At 32.3% G+C, this 10,993-nt stretch overlaps 1 long non-coding RNA gene across 1 annotated transcript; it reads left to right on the forward strand.

The window, feature by feature from the left end:
• Positions 1-327: 327 nt before the first annotated feature.
• Positions 328-5,345, forward strand: LOC309863158. The gene is made up of 3 exons (XR_014310894.1): positions 328-424; positions 2,082-2,258; positions 5,230-5,345. It is a non-coding gene; the product is annotated as an uncharacterized lncRNA (long non-coding RNA).
• The last annotated feature ends 5,648 nt before the right edge of the window (positions 5,346-10,993 follow it).

Consider the following 10,993-nt stretch of genomic DNA (forward strand, 5'->3'; position numbering starts at 1 on the left):
AAGCAGAGATAGCACAGTTAATCTTGGGTTGCTACATATAAAGAATTAATGCTGATAGCTTCCAACCTCAATGGCAGATCATTCTTAAATAAATTTGCCTTCTACTTCTGTGAGGTATCATGAATAAGTTACCAAAAATGTTTCAAGACATCATAAGATCTTTTGTAAGCTTTTTACTGTGTTTGGTTTTATCCATTTGGAACCTCTTATAAATAATAAACCTTCTAGCATCTCTATCATATTGACAGAATTCTAAATTCTTTTATGAGGTTAAAATGATGTAATCTGTGTTAAAAGTCAGCCATTATGACAGTTATATTTCACAAATCTGAGAAGAGGGGTATATTCAAACTTCCTGGCTATTATTTTGAAGAACTAGAGGATTCCTAAGCCAGTCAGCTCAAAGAGTAGATGATCTAAAAAGGTGAATACTTTGGGAAATTAAAAAAAAAAAAAAAAAGGAGGAGGAGGAGGAGGAGGAATGGGGGGGTGTGCTTTTAGGGACAAGTAAAAGATGATAGTCTCTGGGAAATATGGGTTCTCTGATAAAAAGTACAAATTACATGTATTTTTTTTAAATGATCATATTTCTTTATATATATTCTTTAAGCAGTTGTAAGTGGTTCTGTCAAGGGTCTTATTAAATATATACAGTTTTGACCACTTTTGCCACTTAATAAATAGCAGAGTGCTTTAAAATCATCCACTACCATTCTTCATTACATAAGCAAGTAGAAGAAAGAGGTAGAAACTGATTTAGTTATTACTATATATCACACTAGAAGTCAAATGAGGGCTAAAGCCCAATGCTTTCTTCTTCATATGAAATCTGAGGACATTAAGTCTCAATAATGAAAAATTTCAGGGAAAAAGAAAAACTGTTGAAATATGAGAATAAGGTGATAAGAAAGCAATAGGTCAAAAAAGGTTTTCTAAAAAATGCAATGAACATATAAGACATAAGCTTTGGCTTGCCTTAAGTTGATTTCCTTAGAGCAAACTCCATCTAAAAAGAGAAAGCATAAATATCCCTAAGATCACTCTGAATATGAAGGCAGCATGATAAGATAGAAAGAGTACAGATTTTAAGATCACAAAGATCGCCTGGGTTTTAATCTAACATTCACCACAAACTGGTTGGGTGAGCAATGGCAAATGAATTCACCCTTGTGAGTCTAAATTTACTCTTAGAAAAAGTATCTTCAGGATTGCTATGGGGATTATAGAAAATAACGCAAAACTAAGGAATTGGCACAGAGCCCGACAGGCATTAGGTACCAAAATGTATTGTTGGGTTTGTTGTTTGTTGTTGTTTTTTTCCCCATCTATTCCTTTACTTACCCTAAAATTCTATGAATTGTAAGAGCCAGATTACCCAGGTTATAATTTAAAGATTATCGTCTCAAGGTCTTCCTAGCTAGGTGAATTTGGACTAGTAGCTATGTTTCTTTTGAATAACACTGTGGTTAGATTATATGTTTCCTTTGTTTCCTCTCTGTTTGTAAGAATAAAATAAGTAGTGTGAAAACACAGTCCCAAAAAAGGCTATGCTCATGGATGGGGAAGGAATTAACACTTCTGGGTGCTTACAGAGTTCTAGATGATGTTTGCACTAGCATTCAAACTTCATGACATTACTGTGAGTTATTTAATTCACAAGTGAGAGAACACAGAAAGGGTAAGCAACTTGGCTAAGACCACTCAACTGTTAAGTCACAGAACATCAAAGTCAGTGAAGGTACGGTCACCTACCCTCCCTGCACATGACTTCTGAAGCACTAAGGTTATTAATAAGAGGAAAGGGACCATTGATCTTTAAGCAAGAACTCTGAAGGTAAAGGTGAAGAGTAGGCAAACAGATTCTATGAGTAGCTATTGAAGTGTCTGCTCATTTAGCAGAACAAAATAAAACTTGCTAACCTCATGAAGGTTTATATATAAGCAAATCAGAGGGAAGGGATAATTATTAAGTACAACATGACTTTAATGTATATGTCTAACAGTGTATTTTTTTTTAAATAAAATTGACAGAAAAGGAAGAAAAGTCCATGTTAATTCATTTGTATTCTAATACACTTCAGCTGCAGAGTAAAGAAACCATGCCAGTTGCTGCTACTATAGATAGACAGCGAAGAAATCCCCTACGAGCCCCATGGGTTTACAGAAGTCTATCCATCACTCTGTCAGTCTTCCGGATCATTATTCAAGTTGCTATCCCCAATTTTGCTGGATATATCAGATCAACTCCAGCTCCATAGGTAATTTTTCTCCCTAATAGGTTTGGAATTTGTTCTTTTTAAATTATCTTTGGACTAATGTTCTGCTCAAAATCTTTGAGAATGATAGCAAGAATGTCAGTCATTAGCTCTCGTTTGGGAGAAAGGAAGGTGGAAGGTGTATTTAATTTACAAACCATCACCTTGCTATTACTATAGAGGGAATTTAAAGGTATAGGCAGAACAGTTACATTAACTGTGAATGTGATGCTTTCTTAGGCTTCTTTTAATATAATTAATTTATATATTTCATTATTTACTTCAAGGATCTTTAAGGGCAGGGAAAAAAACATGTCTACACAGTTTCAAGTTTATGTAGAATTTTTGCAGATATCTAATCATTTGATCAATGAAGAACATCAACCCCGAAAATTTAACTAAACATTTACCAAAATGCACTCATCAAAACAGCAAAAAACAAGGATAGTTTTTGGTCACATTTGCAAAGGAAGTTTACTATTTCACTGAACAAACCTGTATCATGCGAGTGTGTAAGACGTTGAGTTTCACAAGGGTGAAATACATGCAAAGAAGACCAGACCCTGCCTTAAAGCTAAAAACACAACAACAGCAAAGAAACTGATAACAATAAACTGTATATTAATATATGTAAATATATGTGAGTGTGTTAAGTGTAATATTAAATGTAAATGTTAAACATGAGATGAGAATATTGTCCAGATTGTAAAAATCAGAAAAGCTTCCTGAAAGATGTGAAAACTAAGCAGAATATTAAAGATTTCTGAAGGGAAGGGAAGAATATCACAGATAGAGGGGCTGTAGGTGGAAAAAATGATTATAACAGATTATTAAATGTTTTAATATTTCCAACTATAATTTAATCTTCAGGGGAGCAGGACTTTTCCTCTTTTTTTGTTCACAGTCCCATTCCCCAAATCTAGAACAATTCTTGATACAGTGTAACTATTTGTTGAATAAAGGATTAAACCTTACAATGCAAGTCAAGGAATAGAAAAACATGAGTTCCAAGTAGAACCAGTTCACAAAGTATGCTTAAGTGTTTCTTAGTGACCCTGTTCGTACTAATTCTCATTCAGGCCCTTCCTGGCTCCAGAGTATCTGGTGGTAACACAGCCGCTCGTTCTCAGTAACCCACCCTCCTATTTGCACGTACGCTCAGACCTTGTTCTTTATAATGCAGAATTTTCTTGATACAATTTCCCATCATAATCTCCCTATGCCCATTTACCTGGGAATTTATCTTTGCTGATAAGAGCTAATTAAATTTGCCTTAAATTCTTCAAGGGAGAAAACTGTCCCAGATAAAATTTTCAGTCAGCTGTGGCTTTGTGAAGGAGACCAGTGCCAGCCCTCAGTGCAATCTAGCACTGAGCTCATCTCTCGGGTCTGACCAGGACTAGGCTTGCAACTGAAATAACTTGTTTTTGTTTTAAGTGGGCTCCACACCCAACATGAAGCTTGTACTCACAATCCTGAGATAGCCCCATGCTCTACCAACTGAGCAAGCCAGACACCCCATGAATATAATTATCTTTTAAATGCCTAAATTACAGGTCAGAGGGAAGATTAAGATAGATAACATATAAAAATGTCTTGAAAATTTCAAGAGAGAACACAAATGTAAGGAGTTATCAATTTATTAGGACCTACAAGGGCTGGAAACCAAGAAATTAAATGACCTGTATGAAAATTTCCCATATTATCACTGCTGTTGTGAGATAACCTTTTGTAAAGAAAGGATAAACATTTTTAGCACCTTTTGAATCACATTGTGTAGGCAACTTCCTTTTCTGTCTATATTGAAAGTGGCATTAAAGTAAAGCCACAGCAGTATTGGAGACTATGATTTATTCCCAAATAATTCAATCTCTTTGTTCCTTAATCTCATAGCATCTTCTGATCACTATATAAACACTTTTCCAGTTAATTTGCATAACAAATAATGCTACAGGTTTGAAAACATTATCATTCACACTTGATAAATGAACCAATTTTGAAACCTGCACAAGGTCAAGTGTTACTATTCCTAGCTCCATAACCTTGGGGCTTTCTAACAGATACTGCTACTTCTCTCCTTGAACTTGGCTAGTCAATGACTCTGGTTAAAGTTATTAAAAGGAGATACTCTTCATTAGAATATAAATGAACACACAATAACCCCTTTTCTTTTTCTTGCCTTCACTGAAATAGGGCAACATTTGCTCTATTGACAAGATGGATAATTATTTATGTGGATTATCACCCCTTAGTCTAATACTATTAATATCTGTGCTTATTAGTACATATGCTCATTTATAGCACAATACACATATTTGTATATATACACATGTATGCACACACACACACACATATATATATATGCATATATATATATACACACACACACTTAACAAATTTTCATTCCCTTCCTTTACTACCCCATGGAAACTTGCCTTTTTTTCTTTGTGAAATATATGGTCAAATCAGTCTTTTTACATAAATTAAATCCAATTGTTTTTATTTTATATATGTTACTAAAATGAGAAGTAGTTCTGCAAGTCAGACACATAGCAAATTAGATGTAACCAACATATATTAATTTTAGTTGGTATAAGTTTTGATGGATGTGACCTGAAGAGAAGAGCTGTATTGTATTGGTCTGATAAATTTATGAGACGGGACATTACAGAAAGAATACTTCATATCTACAGATAATGTGAGGTTCATGAGATTGTCAAAAAAAAAAATTTCAATGCCTACGTCACCGTGTTTCTTAAAAAAAATTAGAGTCATAAAACCTCAAAATCATCACATTGAGTAGTTAATACATATGAGAGGTCATGATGTTCCCAAGAGTTTTCAGACTAAGGATATTATACCATAAAATACATCACTTCCTATTTTTAGGTATGGTGACACCCAGTAAAAATAATTGCACATATTATTTTAAATGATATTTAATGCTGTATTTATTATTTTCTTTTCTTTCCAGATGGACAGTGTGTTTTCTTCCTATTTTTAAAAACAGCAAAGAGGAGAACTGGTGAATATTATAAGGACACGCTAAAAAGTATGTTGTTACTATGGCAATAAAAAAGAGAACAAACGTCCAAATATCTTTTTGGTAAAATTCCCTTTCTCTAGGTAAAATTTTGCAGTTCTTTGCATTAAGTGTAAGCAAATATTCTTTATGTAGGATTCTTAATTTAAATATTTCCAGTTAATTTACCTATATTGAATACCTATCATGTTCCTGGCAATTTGATATACAAACATAACTAAAACACCTTTTCTGACCTCCTTGCAGCCTATTTGGGAAAATTGGGAAACTAATTATGTCAACACAAAGCTGTGTACCAGAGGTTTGCACAAGAAGCTAAGTTTCTAACATCATCCTTCCTTCCTCCTCCTTTCCCCTTCTTTCCCCTTCTCCTTTTTCTTCTTTTCTTACTTTTTCTCCTTCTCTTGCTTCTTTACAGAGAGAAACAGAGATAACTATAATTATGTAAAACAAAGTAAATATGCCATAATTCCAAACTTGCATAATCTTCCTTATAGATGTTGTAATAAAATGTTATTTTATTAGTTACTTACTGCTGTGTAATAGTATTAGCACTGACTTAGCAGCTTAAAACAATACATTTATAATTTCACATCTTCTGTGGGTTTGGAGTCCAGGACTGCTTTAGCAGGGTGCTCTACCATGGTATAACTTGTCAGCCAGAACTGATGTTTATCAGGAGTGTTAACTAGGTAGAAATCTGTGTTTTCCCCTTCATGTGGCTTAGCAGCATTCAGTTGCTTGCAACTGTAAGACTGAGAGCTTCAGTTCTTTTGCCATCTGTTGAGGGCAGCTCTCACCTCCTGGAAATCACCTGCAGTTCTTTGCATCCTGTGGGAATCCCCAACATGGCCATTTCCTTCTTCACAGCCAGCAAGGAAGAGAAAGGAGTACAGGAGGCTGGCAATACCATCTAGGTAACATAACTACATGCACATAAACACATAAATCCTATCACCTTTTCTCTATTCTATTGGTTAGAAGTTAAGTCACTGGCTCCATCCATATTCGAAAAAAGTATATTGCACAAGAGCATGAAGAGTAGAAGGTAGGAATGATAGGGCCACCTTAGGAATTTATTATGCCACAGCTAACATCAATAGAAAAAACATGAGATAAGCCCTATCAAAATAGTTTGAGGCCACTGTCCAAACTAAGAAAAATTAAGATGTTGTACTATATTTCATTGAGCTGAATTTCATACCATCAGCTACATCATTTTTATTAGAAAAAAGAAGAAATATGTGGAAATATTACACATCTATATTAGGGTTCTCCAGAGATAAAACTACAGTGAACCTTGAGTAATGTGGTAGAGGTACTGATCCCCACAGAGTCAAAATTCTATGTATAACTTTTGGCTCCCCCAAAACTTAACTACAATAGCCTACTTTGACCAGAAGTCTTATCGATAACATAAACAGTTGATTAACATATATTTTGTAATAGATAAATAAAATAAAATGATAAAATGAATAAATAATATAAAATAAATAATAAAATAAAACAAAAACTATATATTATATTCTTACAATAAACTAAGCTACAAAAAAATAAAGTTATAAAATTATGAAGAAAAAGGAATTACATTTGTGTTATGTTTATCAAAAAATATCTATGTATAAGTGGACCTGCACATTTCAAACCTCTATTGAAATTCAAGGGTCAACTATAATAGGATGTGTCGGTGTATGTATCTGTCACACACACACACATACACACACATAGAGAGAAAGAGAAACTACTTTTAAAAAATTGGATCATGTGATTATTGGGGTCTGCAAGTTCAAAATCTATAGACTGGTCCTACAGACTACAAATCAAGGGAAAAGCTGAGGTTGCAGTCAAAGTTTGAAGACAGCATCCCATCACAATTTTTTCTTGCTTGGGAGAGGTCAGCTTTTGTTCTATTCAGATATTCAACTGATTGGGTAAGTTCCACCCATATTATGGAGAGCAATCTGCTTAACTCAAAGTCCATTGATTTTTTTTGGTAATCTTATTTACAGTGGGATTTGTTGTTGGTTTTTGTTTTGTTTGTTTTTAATCATATCCAAAAACACCCTCACAGAAACACCCAGAATAATGTATGAATAATGCTTGACCAAATATTTGAGAAACATGCCCAACTAAGTTGACACAAATAAATTAATCACAATAACTATAAATTTTTAACAGACCTTTTCTTTGACATATTATAAATAGTTCATCTATTAAGCTAAGCACTAAGTTCCCTATAAATGTTAATTCATAATGGCCTATGAAGTCGATTTATTTATTGCCATCCCAATTTTGTAGATTAAGACATGAAACACCCCAAGTTTAAGTAATTTGCTCAATGTCACACCACCTGTGAATGATAAAAACAGAATTTGAGCACAAGCTTTTCTTTGTTCTATAGCCTTATAAGATACAGGTGAAAAATTAGAAAGAAATTGTGTGTTCATAGATTGGAACAGTTAATATTGAAATGTCTATATTACTCAAACCTACCAATAGATTCAATGCTGTCCCTATTAAAATTCCAGTAGCATTTCTTATAAAAATAGAACAAACTATCCTAAAATTTATATGGAACTGTAAAAGGCCCTAAGTAGTCAAAACAATCTTGGGAAAGAAGCATGAAGCTGGATGTATCAGACTTCCTAATTTCAAATTATACTATAAGACAATAATAATCAAAAAAGTATGGTATCAGCATAAAAACAGACACAGATCAACAAAACAAAATAGAGAGCCCAGAACAAAACCATGTATACATATGGTCAATTAATTTTGACAAAAGACAAATATAGGGAAAGGACAGTTTCTTCGGTAAATGGTGTTGAGAAAACTGCATATCCATAACAAAAGGGAAATGACTTCTGTCTTATACCATAAAAAAAAAAAAAAAAATCAACTCAAAATGGACTAGAGGTTTGAACATAGTACTTGAAACCATAAAAATCCCAGAAGAAAACATAGGGAGTAAGCTCCTGGACATTGGTCTTGGTAATCTTTTTTTTTTTTTTTTACATTAAAGCAAATGCATCAAAAACAATGTAAACAAATGGGAACATATCCAACTGAAAAGCTACTACACAGAAAGGAAACTATTAGCAAAATGAAATGGGAAAAACTACAGAATGGGAAAAATCTTTGAAAACTACATATCTGATAAAAGGGGTTAATAGCCAAAATTATTAACATATAATTATATAACTCATACAACTCAATAGCAAAAGTAGGATAGATGATAAACGGATTGATAGATAATGGGCAAAAGAATGAAATAGATATTTCTCCAAAGAAGACATGCAAAGAGCCAACAGGTACGTGAAAAGCTTTTCAACCTCACCAATCAGAGAAAAACAAATCAAAACCCCAATGAGATATCGCTTCACACATATTAGCATAGCTACTATTAAAAAGACAAAAGATGGGTGCCTGGGTAGCTCAGGCAGTTAAGTATCCAACTCTTGATTTCAGCCCAGGTCTTGATCTCTGGATGGTGGATTCAGGCCCCATTATGGAGCCTTCTTTAAAAAAAAAAAAAAAAAAATGACAAAAGATAACAATGCTTATGAGGATGTGCAGGAAATGGAAGCCTTGTATACCACTGGTATATGGGAATGTAAACTCATACAACCTCAGTGGAGAAATAGTACAAAGGTACTCAGAAATAAAACAGAAGTAGAATATGATCCAGCAATTCTGGATTTTTTTGTTGAATAAAATGAAAGTGTGCTGTTTATAAAATATACTTTGAAAAACTAATGATGTAGAAAAGTTGAAAATAAAAGATGGAGGAAAATACACCCTGCAACTACTAAAGGCAATGTATATAAATATATTAAAGTAATTAGAAAAAATACACTTCAAGACCAGAAGACTGTCAAGACATTTCAAGGATCTTTATGACAGAGTTAAAATATTTAAAATACTAGAAACATTTAATAAATACATTTTCACTTAATCATGTCTTCAAAATACAAAAAGCAAGAATTGGCAGAGCTATGAAGAGAAATAGAAAAATACATAGTTACAGTGAGATATCTTTAACACAATATTCGCAGAAAAAGTAATGATTTAAGAGCATTAGTAAAATAGTGAACAAATTTGACTAAATACACATATAGATATTGCCAGTGTTATAGAATTTACATTGTTTTCTATCATACAAATATTACTTGCCAATTTGACAATATACTGGTGCAAATGTCAAAAAAAGTTTTATAAAATTGAAATGATACAGCTGATGTTTTTTATTGGACAATGAAGCTAGAAAATAACAAACTTAATTTATTTGGTTAACAAAAATACTCCTAAAAATCCATGTGTTGATGAAGAAATTACACCAGTAATTAAACAGTGCTTACATGAAAACTTATAGCCTAAATACAACATAGGAGAAAAGTAAAATGGAAGAAAAATAAGCTAAAAATTAATCTAAAAATACTAGAAAAAGAACTATAAAGCAGAAAAATTGAAGAAATGAAGAATGAAAATTGTTATTATGGAATATAAATGTAAAATAGAAAGACAAATTGCTTCTTTGAGAAATGAAATTGATAAATTTCTAGCACATTGGTTATTGAAAGAAAGAGGAAAGTAAAAAATAAAATTAGCATTAAGAATAAACTAAAGTAAATATGGCTATATATCTTACAGAAACTTAAAAGATAAGAACATAAAAGAACCTTTTGCAATAAAATTGAAATTCAGTTTGTCAAAAATAATAGAAAACTCATTAGCAATGAAAACTATTACAGAAATGTAGAAATTATAGAAATATTAAATGCAATAATGTGGATAAAACACAAAATATATTTTTGATCCAAAAAAAGCCAGACACAACATGTTATAAGATTCTAATTATACTGGTAAAAATATAAGTAAAACTAATTAAATGATTACCATATAAATCAAAATACTGCTTAAATGTAACAATATTGTTTATCTTTAGGTGGAAGGAAGCTGTTGTCAATAAGAAGAGTCATGCAAAGAGTTTCTGGTGGGCTGATAATGTATTTTTTTTCTCATAGGTGATTAAATTGGTGTTCATTTAACAATAATTTATTAATACAGCTGCTTTATGTACTTCTTTTTATGATATATTTTATAATAAAACGGTAGCATAATACATATATGAGGTATAAGATGATTAAAATAATAGCTCATATAATCCTAGAAAAATTTTTTAAAATGGGTAGGAAAATGATTCCAGTGATAAGAGTAGCTTGCACAATATTTCCTAGGCGATCAGTGTTGAATTAGACTTTAAATATGGCTCTAAGTTACCTAAGGAAATCAAAAAAGGAAATCAAAAAGAAAGTACAATTTGTTAATGATATATACAATGTCTCTGACATAAAGATAGCTACTTATTTAGTAGAAGATCATGATGTTTCTTATACAGTCTGAATATAAAAACAATCCATGGGATGATGCATTTATTCAATAGTGAATTTAGTAACGTTATTTAACCTTTAATGAAGGCTGATGGCATAATGTAATTGAAAACTCTTGAATACTTATTCTGAAGTTTATGATGTATTAAGAAAATGGCAAGTAGTGCAGCAAGGTGAATAGTAGTAAAGAAAAGTCTACAGAAATGAAATCTGAATGTGTTTAGACTTCAGTGTATAGTTTGGTGACTCTCATTTGTATGTGGATTGTGAGTGTGAGTGTGAGGGAGAAGTTGAGGTTCTGTGTA

The sequence above is a fragment of the Mustela nivalis genome, assembly GCF_964662115.1.
Source record: "Mustela nivalis genome assembly, chromosome: 4".
Taxonomy (NCBI): Eukaryota; Metazoa; Chordata; class Mammalia; order Carnivora; family Mustelidae; genus Mustela; species Mustela nivalis.